Source organism: Peromyscus maniculatus, chromosome 4 (genome assembly GCF_049852395.1).
Source record: "Peromyscus maniculatus bairdii isolate BWxNUB_F1_BW_parent chromosome 4, HU_Pman_BW_mat_3.1, whole genome shotgun sequence".
NCBI lineage: Eukaryota > Metazoa > Chordata > Mammalia > Rodentia > Cricetidae > Peromyscus > Peromyscus maniculatus.
Window position 1 is genome coordinate 56861277 of NC_134855.1, and position 24585 is coordinate 56885861.

The window sequence follows — 24585 nt, forward strand, 5'->3', positions numbered from 1 at the left end:
CTGACCTGAACATACAGACATTAATAAGGATAGCAGGTCTAAAATATGGTTGCTTATTAAAATGGCTCTCTGGCATCAAATGATGTTTCCTTCACCTTTTACCTTTTTTCCTTTGCAGTGCTAAGGATTGAACCCAGAGCTTTGTGCATACTAGGCCAACAGCCTACAACTGAACTATATCCCTTGCCCTAAACTGAGTTCATTTTAATAGCAGATATAGGTTAAAAACTATTGTATGTATAAACTTCCAGGTCAGAATATTCAATATGGTTCATATTTTGGAACAATTTATATATATTCCTGTATAGCTAAAGAACTTTAGAGATTTTGTTTTCATACTAAAATTTAGAAAGACACTAAATTTTAAGACTTTTAATAAAGTATATACAATTCATTGGTGTTTCTGTAAGCTTTGGAAGATTTAAGAGAAGAAGCTGTAATTTTAATTCTTACTTGAAGGAAACTTTGAAAAGGAGTTAGTTCATATCTCTGACTTGCCGAAATTATGTATGGAGTTGGTTTTAGATTTTGGTATTATTTTAAACAGGTCAATTACAGTATGCTTGCATATTGTTATTATATAATGAAATTAGAATGAAAATACTACAATTATTTCAATGTGGTAAGATTATAATTGACATGTTAATTTTCCCTTATATTTCAAATTTTTAATAATGTGATTATATTTTGCATTAATTAGTGTCAATTAAAGACTAAACAAAAATTTACATAAAACATGTTATCATACATTCAGATATATGTTCATTTCAAGAAAATTGAGATTGAACTTATAATGCATTTCAAGACTATGGTAAGAGTAAGATTATAATTAGGTATTTATTACTTACAAGACATAAGTCAATGGAAAAATAATGGAAGCATTATAACATACAAGCAATTAATGAATTAATGATGGCCACCTATGAGCCAACTTCAATTTTTCTAAGTAAGATTTGCATTCACGGAAGTGGAGAGATAGCCTAGTAGTTAGGAGAACTGGTTGTTCTTGCAGGGAACCAAAGCTCAGCTCTAAATGCACATGGTGGCTCACAACTGTCTACACTTCAAGTTCCAGGAGATCCAACACCCTCTTCTGGCCTCAGTAAGTTATAGGCATGCAAATGTGTGCTGACACCTGTGCAGGGAAAATATCCATACACATAAACAAAATCATTAAAAAAAATTGTCGGGCATTGGTGGCACAGACCCTTAATCCCAGCACTTGGTAGGCAGAGGCAGGCAGATCTCTGAGGTCATGGGCAGCTTGATCTACATAGTGAGTTCCAGGACAGCCAGGGCTACACAGAGAAACCCTGTCTTGAAAAACAAAACAAAACAAAAAACCAAAAAAAAAAAATGCATTTACTTTAAAAGCCATAATAAATGTGAAAACATTTGTTTCATAAACATCTGTTCAAAAAGTCAATATGTTTATTTTTCCTTAAAAGAGAGTGGTAAAACTGAGAGTTGTAAAATTATCAGATGCCACCTGTATATTGAGAAATGTTCATCATGCACTTGTTCCTCAGCTCTGTGTCATGAGTAATAGAAGTTTAACAATTGTGATTTTTAAAAGTTATATCTACAACATAAATCTTATATAAGTACTCCTAGAATCAGCTTGCTCATTTGTAAAATAGTAACAACAATAAATTTTTCTTGCCTTTGGTAAAAAACAACTGCTGTAAAATTTGTGTCTAAGAAAGCCTGTGCCTTTGATTAAGAGAGTCCTTAGAAGTGTTGACGGTTGCTTGACAAGGGGACAGACTAGGGACAAAAAACTAGGAGATTCTGGGGTGCTTTTTTTCATGGAAGTGAGGTTGGCCTCAGGAGAAGGTGACCTAGTGCTTCATGTTGGGTCATAATGGTCCTGGCTCTAGAGACAGCAATCTAAATGTTGAGTAATTGTGTTTTTGATGTTGTAGTTTGTAAGAAAAGTCCAGTAGGCTGATGGAACAGAAGCTGGTGGTTTCCATCACCCCAGGTAGGTTCTTGGCTGCTAGTTCCTCTCCTTCTACTATCAACTCCCATCTGATGATCTAACTACTTTTGGGCTGGTGCATTCTGTGTCCTCCAATCTCGGCAGATGGTCAGAGCTTAATCACACGAGAGGGTCTTGCTGATCCTGTCCTATGTGCGCGCGTGCGCACACACACACACACACACATACACACTCACACACACAGGGTGGGGGAGACACAGACAGACAGACAGAATAGGAAGTAAATTATGTGTCATCAAAATAGAAAATGATTTGGAAGAAAATTTTGGTAAGGCCTGATAATCTTACCGGAAACTGGAGAATTCTTCCATCTTGCTGGTCTTCCCTTGTTGGCAGTTCAGGAGGCCATCTGAAAGAGCAATCTGTAGCATGAGTCTTAAAAGTTCTTATTAATAAAATCAAACCCAGGGCCAGTTATTTGGGTGAATACTGGAAGATCAGAGAGAACGAGCCACAGCTAACCTCACCTGGCCAACTTCTCAGCTGGTCCTATTTTCTCACACTGGAAGCTTCTGTGTCCTCATTCCAATGGCTCTCAGCTGAACTGCTGCTCGAAAGCCTGAAGCTTAACCAGCTAAAAGCTTAACCAGCCAAATGCTTCTAGTTTCTGGTCCTCACACCTTATATACCTTTCTGCTTTCTACCACCACTCCCTGGGCTTAAAGGCTCGCTTTCTGAGATTAAAGGCTTGAGTCACCATGCTTGGCTGTATCCTTGAACACATGGATTTCTGCCTCTGGAATGCTAGGATTAAAGACGTGTGCTATCACTGCCAATCTTAAGTATCTTGTGGCTTTTCTGTTCTCTGACCCCAGATAAGTTTATTAAGGTACACAATATTTTGGGGAACACAATACCACTACAGCAATCTGAGCATCTGCACACAATGTGGCCACAGATGTAAAAGGCAAGCCTGGGGCATGTCACAGCTAGAAGGCTGCTTAGAGTTCTCCTAAGCTCTACCATGCCTTTCTCCGTTGGTTCTGTGCTATGTCACAGAGAAAGAGATGGGGAGGGAGAGAGCCTGTGAACAGTGAAAGGCTGCTGCCAGAAGAAGGAGGAGAGAAATCTCAGCCTCTGGGAAGGGAAATTATCCTGCTTTGTTTATGCAGTCAAAACACCAGTTTGAGTAAGAGGAGTTTCCACAGCTTGTTAAGGAAAATTTTCCGGAAAATTAAGCCTTTATTCTCTCTTATCTCATTTTTACCTTTGCTGCTAACCCAAGAGCAATAAAACTCAGAAATCTTATAAAGTATTATAGCCTGTAAAATAGCTCATGAATGTAATATGTTTGGTCTGGGGAAATCTATTTTTATCCATTACATGGAACATGGAGTACACTGCACTTTCTTCCAAGTAACTTTTGGAAGCTAGCTGGCGAAACAATTCATCACAGCTAGCAGCTCCTTTCTGGAGATCGGTACTGTTGTGACATGGAGAGCACTAGAAACACATGGTCTCCCTGTCTCCTGCTTTGCGCCTTCTTCGAAAGTGTTTATATTTGCTTGTGATAAAATGCGTTAAGTTTCATAATCCTGAACAACCTTCTGGTACACAGATTCCCTTTCAAACAGCGCAACTGGGAAAACAGAATTTTTTCTCTTTTTTTCCCCATAAAAAGTGTGTGTGTGTGTGTGGGGCTTTCTTAGGTAGCTGTGATTTTGTACAAGCCAGGTGCCAAGTTTGAATTTTTAAATGTTCAAATTCCAAAGCAACTGTTAAGATAAATGATCTTTATGATGAATGTCTTCCTCTCCCAAATAGCTCATATTCATTGTGAATGAGTGTTGGCTTATCTATGACTCAATACCCCAATAGTGAGAGCAAAGTTGGGGCTCATTTCACCCCACAATGTCATTTCTAGAATGTTCAGTGACCTTAGTGATTATGATGGTGTTTCTGGTGCATGAGAGGGCTCAACTGAGGGGGCTTTGTTATCACAAGACAACCATAAAGAGCACCTTCTCCTCATACAGAGATAAGTCTTATGAGCATTATTTACTTCCTCTACATCCAGAATCAGTGATATAGCTCTCTCCTGAGCAATTGTACATTTAAGTCAATAAAGAGAAGGAAATTATTTTAGATATATTAAAATCAGTTTTCACTAGATCTAGCATGCTAGCTGGACAAGCTTTATATTTTGATTTGTTATGTGCATTATCATTTTCTTCATACTTTTGAAGACAAGCACTTACAGTATAGGGTGACCTTAAACTCATGACAATCCTCCTCCCTCAACCTGCTAAGTGTTAGTGTTATGGGCATGATCCCCTATTTCTGGCTTGCATTATGATTTAGAGATTTTCAACCATCTTTTAAAGTTCCCTGCACAGTTTTTCCTTGTTTTAACTGTTGGAAATTTTAGCTTCAAACTGTGTAGTGTCAAGTGCAGTTACAGCATATTCATTGAAAGACTATTCTGAAATGCCCTTAGTGTATCCAGTGTTGAAAGCCTTCTACTTCTGCCCCATTATAACACCTACAGGCAAAAACATCTCAATCATGTTTTAATTTTTGAAATTTTGGAATTGTGTCTCTTTCAGAGAGTTTCAGCATGTATAACAAAGGAAGATTTGAAGACACAGTTCCAGCTCTCAATTTATGGCAACATCAATTAAAATTATCAGTGTAATTCCAATGTCTAAGTACTTATTTGATAAAGAATGTGGTCTTCCAAATCTCATAATTTACTAGTACCATGGGCCAACTTTCAAAGAAAATGATTTAACTTGAAATACTGAAGAAATGGAAAACCAGCTTGACTCTAAGCACTTTGGAATTCATTCAAGATTCAAACTGTTAGAAAGTGATTCAATCTGTTCACTGCCCTGGGTTTTTCAGGGATTTTGCACCTGTAGTAAATTGAAAAATCAGAAAAGACTGTATTGTTAGAAGAAGATAATAACAGTAACAAAGAAGCAATCATCTTCAACATGTCAAAAACTCCCATGTGGACAGCACATGCCTTCACAAGGTTAGCAGGGTTTGAAAGGTATTTGACTTTATGGAAGTTACATGGCCACAGGGATGGGCCAGCAGTCATTAATATGATTAAACCATTCTTACACAAATGCTACCTAGAATAGAAACAAGTCATCCAGAACCTTACTGAAGTGAGATGATGAATAGAATAAATTGTAAAAGCAAGAGAAAGCAAGGGACTTCCAAATGATTTTGTTTGAATAGCATATTAAGTTTAAAGAGCTCTAATCATAAAGGGAATATTTAACAACTTTAATATTTTCCAGTACTACTTTAAAAATCCAGATATGTAACATGGGACCCAGGCAAAGACACCAAGAATAGCTCTGATTATCCAATTTTATTGTGAAACTGTATTCAAGAGAGAAATACTGAAATGTGTGACAGGTACATGCCATACCTTCATCAGAAATTTGACTTCTGATGAAATCTTCTTGTGAAGTCTTAATATTCTGAATACATATCTTACTTGTAGATCCTAACTGCCTAAAACCAATTAGGAATACCTTGTTGTATCTCCAAAGGGTCCTTGCCCATTACAGGGCTATTGTTGGTTGTTTTGCTCTTTTTGGGGTGCTGCCACTCAGCTACCAAATAAATCACACATGGAGGCTTATTTTTAATTATAAATGCCTGGTCTTAGCTTGGCTTATTTCTAGCCAGCTTTTCTTAACTTAAATTATCTCGTCTATCTTTTGCTTCTGGGTTTTTAGCTTTCTCTTACTTCTGGAAATCTTACTTTCACTCTTACTTCGTGAATGGTTGTGTGGCCCTGTGGCTGGCCCCTAGCATCCTCCTTTCTTTATTCTCTTGATCTTTCTTTTTTTCCTCCCAGATTTATCCTTTTATTTATTCTTTCTGCCTACCAGTCCTGCCTATCATTTCTCCTGCTTGCTATTGGCCATTCAGCTCTTTATTAGACCATCAGGTGTTTTAGCCAGGTAAAGTAACACAGCTTCACCGAGTTAAACAAATTCAACATAAACAAAAGTAACACACCTTAAAATAACATTCTACAACACAGGATCATAAAGTGGTTTGTGTTTTGAACGTATTTCTTTGTTCACAGACATATCCAGCCAGGAGAAGAGGCTTCTGTGTCTCAAATTGAATGATGTCAATTTGAAGCTTAGAGAATTGTGAGCGCGTTTAGAGTGGAGGTTGAAGAGGACCTTAAACTTATGGACATATATCATAGCTTAACTAGTTCAGACCAAGTATTTCAAAATATATTTTAAATGCCAAACATTTAAAATGATGAAACTAAGGTACTGTTGAAAAAAAATCTTTCTCCCCCCTATGACAAACTGTTTTGCAGGATCTCCAGATTACCAGAATTTACTTGAACAAGAACAATAGATGTATCTTTGGATAGAAAACTATATCTGAATATTTTTTTTTTTACATCTGTTAAACCTGGTGCTAGTTCAGTAAGGAATCAGAGACTGTGTCCATAATATGTTCTGCCTAAACTAGGAAGTGGTGAAGGATCACAACGATCCATGCAACCAGACCAAGCTTTCTTATTTGTGAGCTTGCAGTGTTTTGGAGAGATGTTGCCCCATTATCTCTTGCTTCAATCAGAAAATTTTGACAAACATCACAATCAAAGTTGGTGCTGGTTCTGCTGAGGAACTGACGGGAAGAAAGGCCCGCAAGAGGCTGTGTGCAAAGATCTTCTCAAAGGCTCCTCTGTGATCTTCCTGCCTAGTTAATTTAAAATTAGGTGCTGTTCTTGAGAGATGATACCTTAGAAAACTGGCACTCTCTTTTTTTTTTTTTTTTTTTTAAAGAAAACTATCAAATCTAATTTGTGCTGCTCAAATTCTCATGTGTGTGGAGCCATCTCAGAGAGCATTTTATAACTTAGCAGGGGTAATATTTCTTTTAGGGGAGGGGTTTACTTATTTTATTTTATATGCTTGAGTGTTTAGCCTGCATGTATGTGTGTGCACTATGTGCATGCCTGGTGCCTGCAGAGGTCAGAAAAGGACATCAAATCCACTGGAACTGGAGCTATAAATGATGTGAGCCACCATGTGGTGCTGGGAATCAAATCCACATCCTCTCTAAGAATAAGTGCTCCTAACCACTGAGCCATGTCTTCAGCACCCAGGACCACGTTCTTTAAAAACACCAACTCCCCCTCTTCCAACAGCTAAAAATTACCAGTAGCTTTTCAAAGAAGGGTGGGACTTCATGCCCAACTCTCCCCTCCGTGTTAGGATTTTGTCTGACTTGAGTGCACATGGGTATTGACTCCCCAGTCCATGTTAGGATTTTGTCTAACTTGTGTGCGTGTACGTCTTGATCATGCTCTCACAGCCGCTGTGAAGAATTCATGTGTGCAAGCGCCCTGTTGTGTCCCCAGATACTGTCTCATTATAGCCATGGACTGCTATGGCACTGACAGTCTCTCCTCCTCCTCTTCTATGATGCCCCCTGAGTCTAAGCAGGAGGGTGTGATGTCCCTTTAGGGCTGAGCGATCTGATGTCTCATTCTCTGCACTGTGCCTAGTGGGAGCTGTTATGTCAGTTGCCATCCACTCCAAAAAGACACTTTGCTGGTGAGTCGTGAGAGTTGCCCCAATCATGGGTATAGTGAGAAGTCATTAGAAACCTATTTAAAGCTATATCCACTTAGCAGAATAATAATAGTAGGTTCTCGCCTAGGGCATTTGAGCCAGAGATTTGTGACAGACAGAAGTTCCGTCTTGTGGAATGGGCCTTGAATGCGACTATTAAGTGGTTTGTTATTCCCGGGCCATACGTGCCCACTACTGCACCAGTGGGCAGATCTTGCCAGGACAGCCATTATTATAGGTGGTAGGGCTCCTGTTGACGGCTTCATTTTATCAGTCGTTCTGAAACCCAGTACTGGGGAAAAATCAACTAAAGTCAAGATCACCCATGAAAGCAACAGGAATGCTTTCATTAAGCTCAAACATACAATTTAGAGGAATGTTAAAGAAGAACAATGGGATATTAATACAGTACATATTGTGGAGCAGGTAAAATATGGTCAGAGCTGAAAAGTCTTATAACCTAGATTTCAATTAGTTCAACTTAGTAACCTGATTTTTTTGTATATTAAGTAAATTAGGGACTCAGGTGATTAAGTACATAAACACCTAAATGACAGAGTACAGGAGTGATAGGCTAAAAAGTAATCAGATTTAAACGTCCATTTCTCTTGTTGAATGGTCAGTAATTTTTTTTTTTCTAAACAGCTCTATGACAATATAGCCCTGGGCTGGTAAGATGGATCAGTGGGTAAATGGCTTCTGTTGCCAAACCTGAGTTTGATTCTGGAGACTCACATAATGGACAGAGAGAACCTACTCCTGAAAGTTGTGTTTTGTTCTCTAAATATATACCTTGGCATTGGTGTGTCCATATGCACACACACAGTTAGACATCTATATAAAAATAAATAGATAGATACATAGATACATGAATAAGTGGAGTAAAAATATAGCCCTGTGAACAACACGGACTCTTAACCCATGAGAGCTTATCAATCCCTAAGTCACCAAGCAGAGTATTTGTGCACGTTACTACATTTTTTAATGATCTTTTCAACTTTTAACAAAGTGCTCTGCATCACTCAGTGATCGGTTTTCACAATGGCGGGAGCAGGTGGTTCATCACTTGCCTTTACTTGCTTCTGTAGGGAAGTGTTCATTTTTGTCCTAAGCACCAAGTTACTCCTGAATGTAACATTGCCATCTTACCAGCAGCCACTGCTCTCTTTAGCTTCTTGACTTCTACTTCCAGCTCTGAGGTTAAATGTGTTGGGGAAGAGTGTTAGAGATTGAAATGAGTTTGTCTTTAAAACAAGAGAGCCATATTTAGATATAAATCTTGACAGCTAGCAGGACTCTCCAGCTGATTTTCTCTTTTGTCTAAGTATCACTGATTTTTTTGAGATACTGAAAGTACAAATGTCAAATTTAGTAAAATCAGAAGTATTGCTGTATTTCTGAATTAGTTAACCCCATACAAGACCTTTAGACAGCATCCCTTTTAACTTCAGAAAGGACTAGACAATATATTGTCTCTGTTAATCTACCCATTCATCCATAAGACACTGAGACTGCTCTGATTGATCATCTAAACTACCCGCAGTAATGTGTCTTGAGGTCAGTTAACATCACCAAAGGTCCATGCCATTTGGAATAGAGCAACCAGGTCACCACAATGGGAGACCAACTGGGAATTTAGAGCTGGTATCTGTTGGTCCTCAGTTCTGAATCAATGACTGCTAGACTCTTTTGAACCTAAACTCACCAAAAGGTTTGTAGTGCTGAGTTTCTAGTTACTTTTGACTGGGACCCATGTTTTTGTTATTGTTGTTTTGTTTGCAATCCTTTCTGTTGTTATTTCTTCCACATCTGTGGTTTCCATGAATTTTTGTATGTATCTAATGAGCCATTTTTTTTTTTATTGAACACTCACCATACACTGCATGTTTTCTCAAGGGAAGTAGGACCTAATGATCCCCTCATTATGTACACAATGACTCTGAGTTCTGCCTACTTCCACAGCCTATGCTTTTAACTTTTAGCCTAGGCTGTACTGACCTGTGGGAATATGTCTGCCTTTTGATGACTTTGTCCACCCACAAGTTCAGGAGGCATCTCAAAGCAAGATGCCCCAAAGCAAGAGATAATCTTCCTTAAGAAAACTGACCTCTCCCCCAGACTTTCACTGCTTTCCCTTCTTCTGATGGCACGAGTGACCATGCTCTACAGTGCCCTTTCTTCATCTCCCCTTTCAGTTCTAGAAGCTTCTATTCATGTAACATCTTGGGTCTGATTCTTTATATTCTCATTGCCACTCATGCCAGCCAAACTGCCACCTTCTACCTCTTACTTGAATGATGAAGGGATTTCTAGTTGGGTTTTCTACCTCTGCCTTCTCCTTTAATTAATTTTACTTCCATTTACCACATTAAATTTTTACAAGCACATCTCTAGCCACCTGCTGAAGACCTCTACTTACTGCCAAGCTTTGTGATTGTCCACCCACCACCTGAAAAACAAATGCATCCAGCTGAGATTGAGTGTCCTCTGGTCTTTCCTTATGGTGGAGATCGAAACCTCAAATACATACAGAGACCAGATAGCTGAGAAGTATGTGAGGCATGATATAAAGAAAACATTATTCTGCACTGCAAAACACCAGCAGAAATATAGTCAGTGTAGCCATAACAAATGGCAACTGACATTTGCAGAAGAGCTGGATAACATGTTTGTTGACAGAGCTCGTGCCCTGTCCTGGTGGTCTGCTCCTAATGATCACTACTGTTTACTGACATGGCACTGCAGGCCCAGCGTTATGATCAGAACTTCGGGGTTTTCAAGGGAAGCAAACCCTTTAGAAAAAGTGCAGGCAATCTCCCCATGTTTAAACATTGGCTGCTAATTCAAATAAAAACTGTTTCTGCAGTTAGAAAACTAAACATTGGGTAGGACAAACAAGTCATCAGTTGGCTTAACTCAGTTCAGAGTCTGTCACTCCTTCTTTCTGTGGTAATGTCTTTCTACTTCACACATGATCCAGCACTCTCCCATCATGACCTCTCACCTTGGCTCCTGTCCTAATTACCCTCTGAAAAATCTTATCACATCCAACCTATTGAAATTGTACTATTATCCCTATCTGCTCAAAACCATGTACCCCATAAAGCTCCGAGCAAGACATTGAGTCATATCTTTTATGGCCCATTCATTACTTAGCTCTGCCTCACACAATAATTCTTTATATGATCTTATTTGAAAAATATTTCTAATGTAAAATCATCTTTGGGAACTCTTGCCTTTGTAAGTAGCTCCCAAATGTGCCTGAGACCCAACACATTCTTGCACATGAGAAGAGAAAGGAATCTGCATTTGGGCATTTTTGTTTAAATTTAGAGATTTCCACCCCCTCTGCTTCTTATCAAAGTGGGTGAGTCTATCCTGACCCTGTCTTCTTCCTCAGAACCCAGTGCTGTTTACACTGGGTCTTCAAGAACGCTCTCCATTGTTACAGTTTACTCACATGGCATCAGGTTACTGCAAGTAAGAAAATCATCAAGGTACCAGATGGCCATTGCCATATAGAAAACTGGTGCTACTTAGTCCTGGAGAGGCTCAGGCAGGATTCAGCCACAAGTCAGATACCAGCCGGGACCACATAGTGAGTAGCATGGTAGTGAAGGGGAACAGCCAAACAAAATAAAGTAAAAATATTTTTAAAATATTGAATAAATAAATCAAGTTAAAATGGTGGAAAGGTGATCAAGTCAGGATGTATCTCAGTAGGATTTCTATCATTATGAAGAGACACCATGATCATGGCAATTCTTATAAAGCTTAATCATTTAATTGGGGTAGCTTACATTTTCAGAGGTTTAGTCCATTATTATCATGGTGTGACATGGTGACATGTAGGCAGACATGGTGCTAGAGAAGGAGCTAAGAGCAGAGAAGCTACATCTTGATCCACAGGTGACAGGAAGTGGTCTGAGACACTGGGTGTGGTTTGAAGATAAATGAGACCTCAAAGCCCACCCCCACAGTGACACACTTCCTCTAACAAGGCCATACTGACTCCAACAAAGCTACACCTCCTAATAGTGTCACCCCCTGAGTTTATGGGGGCCAATTACATTCAAGCTACCACAGGGTGGAATACTATTATTTCCTCTGCAAAGGCAACAACTGTACAAATTTGCATATTCCTGTTCTCATTTGTAGCTCTTCTATGCAATATTCCATATACCAGCTAATGACATACAAGGTACAGAGTTGTGTTCTGAACCTGAACTTGTACTATTAGACCATGTGAAGTCCTGAACTATTGTTTAGATAACAGTCCACCAGCAGGTTACCAAATTCCAAAATGAGTGAGTGTGCTGGAATTTAGTCATTTCTATCTGAAAGAGTTCAGTCTGGTGAATACTTTGACATACACACACCACATGCTGTTACTTAAATATAACCTTACCAATCTTGTTCACTCATCAACTTTCAGATGTAGAAAAACTTTTCTGAAGTGGACAGTTGTGCCCTGTACTGGCAGAGCCATATGCTCAGTTTATTGACCTGTGTTCTTGAATTGTTGGATAACACATAAAAGAATTTTACATTGCTCTTCTACCAGCCAGACTCGAGTCACGTCAAGTCCAAGTGCTTTGCAGATGGAGTGCTGGGCAATCTCCAAGGGCAGGACCATCCTCACCTTCCTTATCTCCCACGGTATTGAAGCTTTGTGCATTCAGTTAGAGAAATTGCTGTGAGCAATGAGGTTGTGAGGATGTGAGCAGTGAGGATGTGAACAGTGAGGCTATGAGCAATGGAGCTGTGAGCAGTGAGGCTGTGAACAGAGACGATGTGAGCAGTGAGGATGTGAGCAGTGAGGATATGAGCAGTGAGGATGTGAGCAGTGAGCATATAAGCAGTGAGCATATGAGCAGTGAGGATGTGAACAGAAAGGATGTGAGCAGTGAGGATGTGAGCAGTGAGGATGTGAGCAGTGAGGCTGTGAGCAGTGAGGCTGTGAGCAGTGAGGATGTGAACAGTGAGGATGTGAGCAGTGAGGATGTGAGCAGTGAGGCTGTGAGCAGTGAGGCTGTGAGCAGTGAGGATGTGAGCAGTGAGGCTGTGAGCAGTGAGGATGTGAGCAGTGAGGCTGTGAGCAGTGAGGCTGTGAGCAGTGAGGATGTGAGCAGTGAGGCTGTGAGCAGTGAGGCTGTGAGCAGTGAGGCTGTGAGCAGTGAGGCTGTGAGCAGTGAGGCTGTGAGCAGTGAGGATGTGAGCAGTGAGGCTGTGAGCAGTGAGGCTGTGAGCAGTGAGGATGTGAGCAGTGAGGCTGTGAGCAGTGAGGCTGTGAGCAGTGAGGCTGTGAGCAGTGAGGATGTGAGCAGTGAGGCTGTGAGCAGTGAGGCTGTGAGCAGTGAGGCTGTGAGCAGTGAGGATGTGAGCAGTGAGGATGTGAACAGTGAGGATGTGAACAGTGAGGATGTGAGCAGTGAGGCTGTGAGCAGTGAGGATGTGAGCAGTGAGGCTGTGAGCAGTGAGGATGTGAGCAGTGAGGCTGTGAGCAGTGAGGATGTGAGCAGTGAGGCTGTGAACAGTGAGGATGTGAGCAGTGAGGCTGTGAGCAGTGAGGATGTGAGGATGTGAGCAGTGAGGATGTGAGCAGTGAGGCTGTGAGCAGTGAGGATGTGAGCAGTGAGGATGTGAACAGTGAGGCTGTGAGCAGTGAGGCTGTGAGCAGTGAGGCTGTGAACAGTGAGGCTGTGAACAGTGAGGCTGTGAACAGTGAGGTTGTGAGCAGTGAGGCTGTGAGCAGTGAGGATGTGAGCAGTGAGGATGTGAGCAGTGAAGATGTTAGCAGTGAGGCTGTGAGCAGTGAGAATATGAGCAGTGAGGATGTGAGCAGTGAGGATGTGAACAGTGAGGATGTGAACAGTGAGGCTGTGAGCAGTGAGGATGTGAGTGAGCAGTGAGGATGTGAGCAGTGAGGTTGTGAACAGTGAGGCTGTGAACAGTGAGGATGTGAACAGTGAGGCTGTGAGCAGTGAGGATGTGAGCAGTGAGGCTGTGAGCAGTGAGGATGTGAGCAGTGAGGCTGTGAGCAGTGAGGCTGTGAGCAGTGAGGATGTGAGCAGTGAGGCTGTGAGCAGTGAGGATGTGAGCAGTGAGGCTGTGAGCAGTGAGGCTGTGAGCAGTGAGGCTGTGAGCAGTGAGGATGTGAGCAGTGAGGCTGTGAGCAGTGAGGATGTGAGCAGTGAGGCTGTGAGCAGTGAGGCTGTGAGCAGTGAGGATGTGAGCAGTGAGGCTGTGAGCAGTGAGGATGTGAGCAGTGAGGCTGTGAGCAGTGAGGATGTGAGCAGTGAGGCTGTGAGCAGTGAGGCTGTGAGCAGTGAGGATGTGAGCAGTGAGGATGTGAACAGTGAGGATGTGAGCAGTGAGGCTGTGAGCAGTGAGGATGTGAGCAGTGAGGCTGTGAGCAGTGAGGCTGTGAACAGTGAGGCTGTGAGCAGTGAGGATGTGAGCAGTGAGGCTGTGAACAGTGAGGCTCTGAACAGTGAGGCTGTGAACAGTGAGGTTGTGAGCAGTGAGGCTGTGAGCAGTGAGGATGTGAGCAGTGAGGATGTGAGCAGTGAAGATGTTAGCAGTGAGGCTGTGAGCAGTGAGAATATGAGCAGTGAGGATGTGAGCAGTGAGGATGTGAACAGTGAGGCTGTGAGCAGTGAGGATGTGAGTGAGCAGTGAGGATGTGAGCAGTGAGGTTGTGAACAGTGAGGCTGTGAACAGTGAGGATGTGAACAGTGAGGCTGTGAGCAGTGAGGATGTGAGCAGTGAGGCTGTGAGCAGTGAGGATGTGAGCAGTGAGGCTGTGAGCAGTGAGGCTGTGAGCAGTGAGGATGTGAGCAGTGAGGCTGTGAGCAGTGAGGATGTGAGCAGTGAGGCTGTGAGCAGTGAGGCTGTGAGCAGTGAGGCTGTGAGCAGTGAGGATGTGAGCAGTGAGGCTGTGAGCAGTGAGGCTGTGAGCAGTGAGGCTGTGAGCAGTGAGGCTGTGAGCAGTGAGGATGTGAGCAGTGAGGCTGTGAGCAGTGAGGCTGTGAGCAGTGAGGCTGTGAGCAGTGAGGCTGTGAGCAGTGAGGCTGTGAGCAGTGAGGATGTGAGCAGTGAGGCTGTGAGCAGTGAGGATGTGAGCAGTGAGGCTGTGAGCAGTGAGGCTGTGAGCAGTGAGGATGTGAGCAGTGAGGCTGTGAGCAGTGAGGATGTTAGCAGTGAGGCTGTGAGCAGTGAGGATGTGAGCAGTGAGGCTGTGAGCAGTGAGGCTGTGAGCAGTGAGGCTGTGAGCAGTGAGGATGTGAGCAGTGAGGATGTGAACAGTGAGGATGTGAGCAGTGAGGATGTGAGCAGTGAGGCTGTGAGCAGTGAGGATGTGAGCAGTGAGGCTGTGAGCAGTGAGGATGTGAGCAGTGAGGCTGTGAGCAGTGAGGATGTGAGCAGTGAGGCTGTGAACAGTGAGGATGTGAGCAGTGAGGCTGTGAGCAGTGAGGATGTGAGGATGTGAGCAGTGAGGATGTGAGCAGTGAGGCTGTGAGCAGTGAGGCTGTGAGCAGTGAGGATGTGAACAGTGAGGCTGTGAGCAGTGAGGCTGTGAGCAGTGAGGCTGTGAACAGTGAGGCTGTGAACAGTGAGGCTGTGAACAGTGAGGTTGTGAGCAGTGAGGCTGTGAGCAGTGAGGATGTGAGCAGTGAGGATGTGAGCAGTGAAGATGTTAGCAGTGAGGCTGTGAGCAGTGAGAATATGAGCAGTGAGGATGTGAGCAGTGAGGATGTGAACAGTGAGGATGTGAACAGTGAGGCTGTGAGCAGTGAGGATGTGAGTGAGCAGTGAGGATGTGAGCAGTGAGGTTGTGAACAGTGAGGCTGTGAACAGTGAGGATGTGAACAGTGAGGCTGTGAGCAGTGAGGATGTGAGTGAGCAGTGAGGATGTGAGCAGTGAGGATGTGAGCAGTGAGGCTGTGAGCAATGAGGATCTGAGCAGTGAGGATGTTAGCAAGCAGTGAGAATATAAGCAGTGAGGATGTGAGCAGTGAGGATGTGAGCAGTGAGGTTGTGAGCAGTGAGGATGTTAGCAGTGAGGATGTGAGCAGTGAGGATGTGAACAGTGAGGCTATGAGCAGAAAGCCCAGGGACCATAGACAACAGTTGGATGGGATGAGACAGATGTGTTAGTGACCTCAGAAACTGACAGACAAGACAAGTGTTGAGGGAGTCAACAAAGACAACTTGGATTGATCACAGCTGGAAATTATATGGATGCTGGCCACTCTTAAGCTCTCTTTTCTCCTTGACACTTTATGACCCTTACTGGATGGATTGCACATCCAGCTGCAGCTAAGAAACAGTATAGGGAAAAAGAGAGAGAATATCTGAATGGACCCAGAGCAAACTTCTCCTGTGCTGTGGAATTGAAGGAAATTACTAACTTCAGCCGAGGACTGATGCTATTTCTTGCACACCTGATTTTGTGGTCTCTAAATTAGAGCAGCTCTGGCACACAGTGAGCAGTTTCAGTTCACTTTTGTGTTCCTGTTCTAGACCACTGGCTCCCAAACTTGTCTGCGTGTAGTAGCCACCTGAAGCACATAGAGACCTGTCCCTGCCTCGCATCTCATCTGCAGAGGTTGTCATTTCTGCAACAAGGCTTGGGACTTGTAACTTCTCCAGGTGACCATAATTTGCAGACCAGTTTCAGAATCACTGTTCTAGAATGTTCCAAGGATCTGTCAAGGCATAGCTCATTTCTGTGAAATCTAAAAGAAGACCACTTACACTTTATAACTAGTTTTGAACTGAAAAAGTCCCAATAATTCCGAAATTAAAACTTTGTATCATGGAATAATTGTACTCTAAAAACAGACAAAAAGCCAAATTAACTCTATTTAATAACTTTCCTATCATCTTATAGCCAATAGCCCCCTGTAAAATGTTCTCTTGTTATGAATTACACTAAATAGACATGGATTGGTAGATTATATATAATTAGATGTACATATACACATACACAAATGTATAAAAATATATCCATGTTTCTAGATGGATAAAAATGATCTAGACATGTTTTTCCACATTCACTATAAGTTTAAGCTAAGTAGAATGATGTTTAAATGTTCCTTATCCAAGCCAGCGCCTGTTAGATAGTTATCCAAGCAGCATGGCAGGAAACCTTTCATTTCTTTTCCTCTCACAACCAGCCTGATCCAGCTGATTCTCCCTCATTACTCAAGTTCAGATCAACCAGTCTGTCCTTCCAAAAACTGCTAGAGTGATCTTCATTCCAGCTGCTGATCATGTCAAGGTTCCCATATTCCTTGAGATGAAATATAAACATCTTAATGGGCCTTTTAAGTTTCTTCATGTTGTAACCAGTGTTTCTCAGGCAAACTCTGGCTAGCCTACCTTGTCCCCACTTAAAATCTAATCTTAGAACTTCCATTTTCTAAGATATAGAGCTTCCACTGACTTTGGAATCTTCCAGGACAAATGTACTAATGTGGGGATATGTTTGTGGATTCCTATCTATCTATCTATCTATCTATCTATCTATCTATCTATCTATCTATCTATCCATTTAATCTAATCTATTATCTCTCTGTGTCTGTCTGTCTATCTGTCTCTCTCTCTCTCTCTCTCTCTCTCTCTCTCTCTCTCTCTCTCTCTCTGTGTGTGTGTGTGCCCACATGTACACATGCCTGTGGATCTTCTTGTGTGTGAGGGTGAATGTACATGTGTGGATACCCATGCACATGCATGTCTGACTTGTGGAATTTGGAGGACAACCTCAAGTATGGCCTTCAGGAATATTATCTATCTCCTTTGAGACAAGATCTCTCATTGGCCTGGAGCTCACCTGCTGTGGGATGGTCTGTATGTCAAATGTGTTGCTCTGATTGGTCAATAAATAAAACACTGATTGACCAGTAGCCAGACAGGAAGTATAGGTGGGACTAACAGAGAGGAGAATTGAGAGAACAGGAAGGCGGAGGGAGACACTGCCAGCTGCCACCATGACAAGCAGCATGTGAAGATGCCGGTAAGCCACGAGCCACATGACAAGGTATACATTTATAGAAATGGATTAATTTAAGATGTAAGAACTAGATAGCTAGAAGCCTGAGCCATTAGGCCAAACAGTTTAAATAATATAAGCATCTGTGTGTTTATTTTATAAGTGGGCTGTCGGACTGCCAGGGCTTGGCGGAACCTGGAGAGAAAACTCTCCAGCTACACTCCACCAATTACTCTAGAATGGCTGGCATGTGTACCCCAGGGATTCCTCTGTTTCTCCCTCCCCAGGGCTGGTATTACAAGCTCATGCCACCATGCCATCATTTCGATGTAGGTTCTGACCTTCTGACCAGGCTCAGGTCCTCATTCTTGGCTTTATCAACTAAGCTATCTCCCCTGCCAAGTTGTGTGTTCCTAACGTAGAGATACTGAAAGTATTCCAATACTCTGCTTCTCTTGTGACTATACACTCTACCCAGCAATCCAGTTCTCCAGCCATTGGTATGCAGTCCCCAGGAGACTGTAAGTTGCCTAAAGGCAGGAGTCTTGTCACATTTGCATAGTGTCATTCTCCAACATCGTGTACAAAAGATACAAATATGTATTAAATAAGTGAAAATTAGCATGTATATCTGTTCATTTTCCTACTTACTGCACTTCCTAATTCCTCTTGAACTGGAAAGAGCTAAAATTAGATGAGTCATGAAGTGTAGCTGTAGGAATAGCCATGTGAAGAAACAGATGCACCCTCAGCTGAACTTGACACCACCAGTTTGAGCAAATGCTGAGTCTGTGTAAGGCTCCTCAAGACATTTCTGCACTGTCCTCTATGGAGTTTTTCCACCTTCCTGTTCAGAAACGCTTTTGATTTGAGTTTGTCTTGGTCTGTCTCTGATGCTTTATTGGCATTTACTATAACTTTAAATTCTACATTCTTTGTGCAATTTCTGGATTGCCTGTGTACAAAGCCCAAGAGGCCAGAATCTGCGCTTCTCTAGAACACCATAGTAATAACTAGAATATTTATAGACTTTAGGAGCTTTTCCAGCTTCAAACCTAAGAAAAAACTTTATGTCATATATGTTCTCTCTGGTTGTTTCAAACAGAAATAACTACTTATCTTTTAAAAGTTGACAGTGGACTTTGTTCTACGCTATCTACTAAGTACTTACCATTGAATGTATGCTGTGGTTTACTTGATGACTTTCTGTTAATGGGCATTTGAAATGTTCAACATGCTTTTCATTTAAAATTGTGATGACAAGACTCACCATATATGTTCCTGGTACATGCAAATGTTTACCTTGTGTGCATACAGCAGGGGATTGCTCAGTCATAGGGTATGCAACTAGGAGACTCCTTCAGCTTTAAAATTAAAAAAAAAATCATTTTCAAAACTGGACTCAATTTCATACATGTGCAAAAGGAACCCATTTTTATTTCCAGATTTCTTTAAAATTTCCAGGAATTTAATATGATATTCAAATCACAATACAACACCATTTTCATGAGACCAATCAATTCATTTAGTCACTGGCCAAATGTATTTCTTTTGAGTAAAATACTTTTTTCTTATGTTCTGTTATTTTTTATTATTCATCTTTACAATTTACACACTTAACTTTTTCATACTGACACCTTTAGGAAATATGTTACAAATGTTTATTGTTTGTGGTTGGCTTTGCTGTTTCCTTTGTTTTCAAAGGAAAACAATTCGACCGTTGTAAGTTTCTTTTTGTATGTTAAGCCATGAAGTCACAGGGACTGGGCTCCAGCAGTTCCCAGTCTTTTCCCTCTCATCCTCAATAACAGCTCCTCTGGGTGCAACTGGCTGGAGCTAAAGCTCCACATCTCTCTCTTTTTGGCTTTTCTTTTCTTTCTGATGTTTTCCTTCACCCACTTCAGCAGGCAGTCTCTGCTCTCAGAGTGTCTAACAGGCTCAGTGCCCACATTAAGTCTCTTGCTAATGCTCTAACCCTTAACTTGCTTGTTTACAATGATGCCCAAGGCATGCTGAGTGATGTTGTGGACTCTTATCAGTTTTACCATGGTAACAGTTATGAGCCTTTCCTGTTTTTCACAGTACCCATTGCCTTGATGTCTACCAGATCACACTTCTTGTACATTTGCATGCCTGTGGCCAAGGGAACAACATCAACTTCCCTAAAAGGCCGAGAGAACATATATCAGGCTCCTCACCCCTTTCCCTTTGTGCTTGTTGTTTTGGCAAGGTATGGGAAAAGGGCTGCTGAGGCTGAAGGGGCATTTTCTGTTTTCCTTACATTGTGGCTTAGTTTTAATGTAGTCAATTTATCAACATCTTCCCTTTGTCTTTGTGGTGTGTGTGTGTGTGTGTGTGTGTGTGTGTGTGTGTGTGTACTTGGAGGCCAGAGGTAGACATCAGGTGTCTTTCCCTATCATTCACCACCTTATTTTTAGAGACAACATCTTTCACAGAACCTAGAGGTCACCTATTTGACAAAACTAGACAGTGAGCTTCAGGGATTCCTTTGTCTCCGCCTCCCCTGCTCTAGGATTATAGGCGTGCCACCACCAGGCAGTTTACATAGGTTCTGGAGATCTGAACATGGATCACACATGTGAAAAAAGCACTTTGCTAACTGAGCCAGCTCCCCAGCTCCATCAGTGTCCTTTTGTGTGAATTAAAGCACCTTATATACAAATATATGAAAAGATTGTTTAGCTTATATCTGTATTCTTGGAAATAGATGTAGTTTTCAAATATTATTTTTATTTATAATTCTAATGGATTAAGAACAAGTTATTATAAAATTGGGGATACCAAAACATAACTATTTATTAATTTCTAGATAATTTTTTTTTTTTTTTGGTTTTTCAAGACAGGGTTTCTCTGTGTAGCTTTGCGCCTTTCCTGGATCTCGCTCTGTAGACCAGGCTGGACTTGAACTCACAAAGATCTGCCTGCCTCTGCCTCCTGAGTGCTGGGATTAAAGGTGTGTGCTACCACCGCCTGGCTAGATAAATATTTTTAAAAATATTTGTTTTATGATTTCAAATTATGTGTATATGCATGCATCTGTGTTGGGGTATGTGTAGGGAGTGGAGGTGCCTACAGAGGCCAGAGGTGTCAAAACCCTGCAGATTCAATTGTAGGGAGTTGTGAGCTACCTGGCATGCATGTGTCAAAAGAGTTGACCCTCTGTAAGAATAGTATACACTCCTAATCTAAGTCTTCTCTCCAGCCCCATTAAAGTTTCTTGAAAGAAAAATCGCAGCTTGGTATTTCATAATCATTATACTCTACATTTTTTTTTTTAACTACAAGCAAAATCCCAATTTTAAAGAACCAACTGACTTCTTCATTTCAGGTCCAAATATTGCATATTACACACAGTGAGTGTATATCTTCTCTAGACACACTAGATATCTTCATATTTATTTCCCACATATTTGTAAGAAGATAGATAAATAATAGTAAATTTAAAATCTATAAACCCAGGGCCTGGATTGATGGCTCAACAGTTAAGAGCACTGACTGCTCTTCCAGAGGATCCGGGTTCAATTCCCAGTCCCTGTGTATGGTTAACAACAGTCCGTAACTCCATGTCCAGGGGATGCCCTCTTATGGCCTTCATGAGCACCAGACATGTAAGTAGTGCATAGACACATATGCACATAAAAAAATAAACAAAAATAATGTAAAATGTGTAAACCTAGTGGTACCCACTGATATAATATCAGGGAACTGTTGCAAAGTGTTAGATACTGTTGGAAGTACCTCACCCATATCCCTGAATACAGTTCTTGCAACAGTCCTACGAATCCACACACAAGCTGCCAGGGCACTTGGAAACAAGAGGGCTGCTGTTCAAACTTGAGGCCAAACCTAAGGCATATGGCTGCCTAGCACTGCATGGTATATAAAGGGAAAGTTTTCAAGGATTTATTATTTTTAAACTAGTGAGCAGATTCAGTTTTTAAAGAGTGTTCATTTTTTTAATTATTACTATGATTTTAATTTGTAGAAGCATACAGGCTTTGTCCACTTTCTCTTAAGCAGTTACTGAATCATTGTGGTCCCAGAGCAGAGGAGTGCCTGGCACCTGTTGGGTTTTTTAAACAGGGTCTTACTGTGTAGTCTAGGCGGGTATGGAATTCACAATCCCCATGCCTCTTCCTTCCAAGCCTGTACAATCATGCCCCTCAAAAGAGTTCTTAAATCCAGTCACAGTAATGAATCACTGGAGGTCGCAGGCTCGTAGACACAACAGGTGCTTACGAAGTGCTGGCTTGTTGAAAGAACAATAGTCATCGGCTATTTCTAGGCTGCTCTGTTCATCTTTATTTTATTACAACCTTTTTCTAAATATTGGCATACTTGAAATTCAAAAGGGAAATAAACCGGCTTCCCTACTATAAAACGACGGAGTGAGGTTGGATTATCTTTAAACCATTGTGTTTTACATCATGATTAAGTTTTACTAATAAATAGTGTATTTTAAACCTACTATCTGAAATATTAAAATAATTTTGGGATAATTCAACTACATATGTAATGTGTGTGAGAGAGAAAAGGAGTCTTGTTTACTCAAACTATCGTTCTAAAATATAATGTTCCTTATAAATTATAATTTTACTTGATGATTCACATGAGGCTTTCAAAAACTATTTAGAAACTCCTCACATTTTTTTTTTCTTTTTGGGTATAATTCAAACAAAAGTCTGCTTCATAAGGTCATGGTAAGATCCCAACAGCCAGATAAAAAGAGCCACGTTTATTAATTAGTCTCTGAAGATCACTATAAAATTATTTTCTCAACATGCGCCGAACTCCCGGTAGTTGATGTCAACCTCAAACAATGGCGATATACCGGTCCACTCTACGTGGTGGTTTCACTACCAGCAAGTCACAGTTAACATTGTGAAAGCAGAGAATGACGGTAAAAGGGGCCCTGTGTTCATTTCAGGTTTCTTCCCAATAACCCACAGCTGTGTGGACACCATTTACTGCAGTTGCGCCCCGTGGGTCTGGTGAAAGTGGCGGCCTGTCACTCCAGACGGCTCTTACGGGCATTCTTTAACTAATCGTACCGGGTCCGACTCTCGGTAGCCCATTTATATCTCAGCTCTGCTGATGACTTAGAAAGCATCTTGCCAGTATGATTGTTTCTTGTCATTGCTATTCTAAAGCTCGGGGCTCTTTGTTTGCCGAGAATACAAGGACATGAAAAAGACCTCATTTCATGCTAAGGCAGCCAGAGTTCTGAACCTGATATTTCCTCCTCAACTCAGCGACCCTTGTTTTTGCATACTAACTATAACATCCACACGGTTGTAGGAATGCAGAGTCATTTGGAAGAGAGTTTTATTGCTTCAGTGGTATGAAAATGTAATCTCACTCTTGAAAAGCAGACCCAAATGGAGGTCTGGGCAGAAGTTTCAGACGTGATCTTATTTTGTTGGCTTGTAAGGGCAGCAGTCAGCCTGCTGATTTTTTTTTTTTTTTTTTTTTTTTTTTAACAGAGAGCAATGAAAATGAGAAAATGCTTTACTGCAAAGCATTCACTTGGCAATAACCATGGGGTCATCATGTTTTTTATCTTGGAAAAACAAAGAAAGGCATTATTGAAAAATAACAAAATATTTGTAGTGTACTTGAAACTAAATAGAATTTAAGAGAAAAAGTGTAACCAAACCCCCATTCTGTGATGAGGCTGAGATCATATGTTCCAGTCATTTAGACTGGTACCAAATCTTAAGTTAGACCAGTCTTACTGCTTGAACTGTCAGATGAAAATAATACGTTGACATTCGTGTTATTCTTCTTTCTTGAGTGGGAAGCGGTTATGTGTTAGAAGATTGGACCACAAAGAGAGTTTCCAGGGAGGAGAGTTCACACTGATGGTCATCACATCTTCAGCTCTCCATAGGAACCACTGGAGGACCCATGAGTTTGTGTACTTGCCTTTATAGATTCTAAGAAAATGTCTAGCTATCACCAAGAGCAAAGGAAGTGCCTTATACATATTTATAAAAACCATTATATACCGTTGCTGTAAGCCTGAGCAGTCGATGCTGAAACAAATGGATGGTGATGATTACTCCTGTTGCATTTAAGTTAGCGTCTGTAAAATATTCCTAAATCTTCTAAATCAATTAAGGTATATTTTTACAGAAGCTTAAAGCTTAAGACTCTGAGGAACATTAGTGGAACTTCATTTACTCAAAACTAATGGGCCCTGATGTCGTTGGGATTTCAAGAAACGAAGTTCATGGTGTAATACTGGATTCTTTAATTATACGGCCATTTTGTTTTAATGTCCTCTTTACAGCTCTCAGGGTTCAATTATATCTCAATAGCCATTTCTTGCTTTCCCTTAGTATTTTATCTTTCCTCATAATTTTTATGTCTTCATCAAAAATAGGGGTTATACATAATTTCCTAAGAAGCTTTTCTAGGGTTGGAGAAATATTTCAGCAGTTAAGAACACTTGTTGTTCAACCATGAGAACTGGTGTCTAGATCCCAGAATCCACTCCAGGCAGCTTAGAAACACCTGTAATTCCATCTCCAAATGATATGATACCCTCATCTGTCTTCCCCATGTACCTGCACACATGTTCACACATACACATGGACACACACACACACACACACACACACACACACACACACAAACACACACACGTAAAATAAACCTTTAAAACAAGAAACTGTTTTTTTATTTTACAAATATCAACAATTGGTTCAATAAATCTTAGTAATATTGGAAATGGAATCATTGTTCTTTGCAATGCCTCCTTTAAGTTGGGAAATGGATATCAAGAAGAGTTTTTTTTTTCTGACCCATTTATCTATTTCAATAGTATACTGAATTATTTTAAATCCTAGAGAAGCACAAAGAAAGACAAGAACATAAACATTTGAATTCTGATATAGAGTACATATTGACAAATAGATTTTTTAAAATAAATCCTACAGACCATGAGTAACACAACAGATCTCTTCTCTTCAGGCATAATTTAGTCAGTAAAC

General features: G+C 41.1%; 2 long non-coding RNA genes across 2 annotated transcripts in view; one reads left to right on the forward strand and one right to left on the reverse strand.

The window, feature by feature from the left end:
- LOC143272907 (uncharacterized) overlaps window positions 1-4637 on the forward strand; it is a 46669-nt gene extending 42032 nt beyond the window's left edge. Inside the window, exons 3-4 of the long non-coding RNA XR_013050547.1 lie at window positions 1926-1984; window positions 4549-4637. This is a non-coding gene — a long non-coding RNA (uncharacterized LOC143272907). The remainder of the gene's footprint in view (window positions 1-1925; window positions 1985-4548) is intronic.
- On the reverse strand, window positions 1491-19169 carry LOC121829072 (uncharacterized). Its single transcript, XR_013050548.1, has 3 exons — window positions 18872-19169; window positions 2291-2351; window positions 1491-2125 (listed from the first exon to the last, which is right to left on the reverse strand). It is a non-coding gene; the product is annotated as an uncharacterized LOC121829072 (long non-coding RNA).
- Between the last annotated feature and the right edge of the window lie 5416 nt (window positions 19170-24585).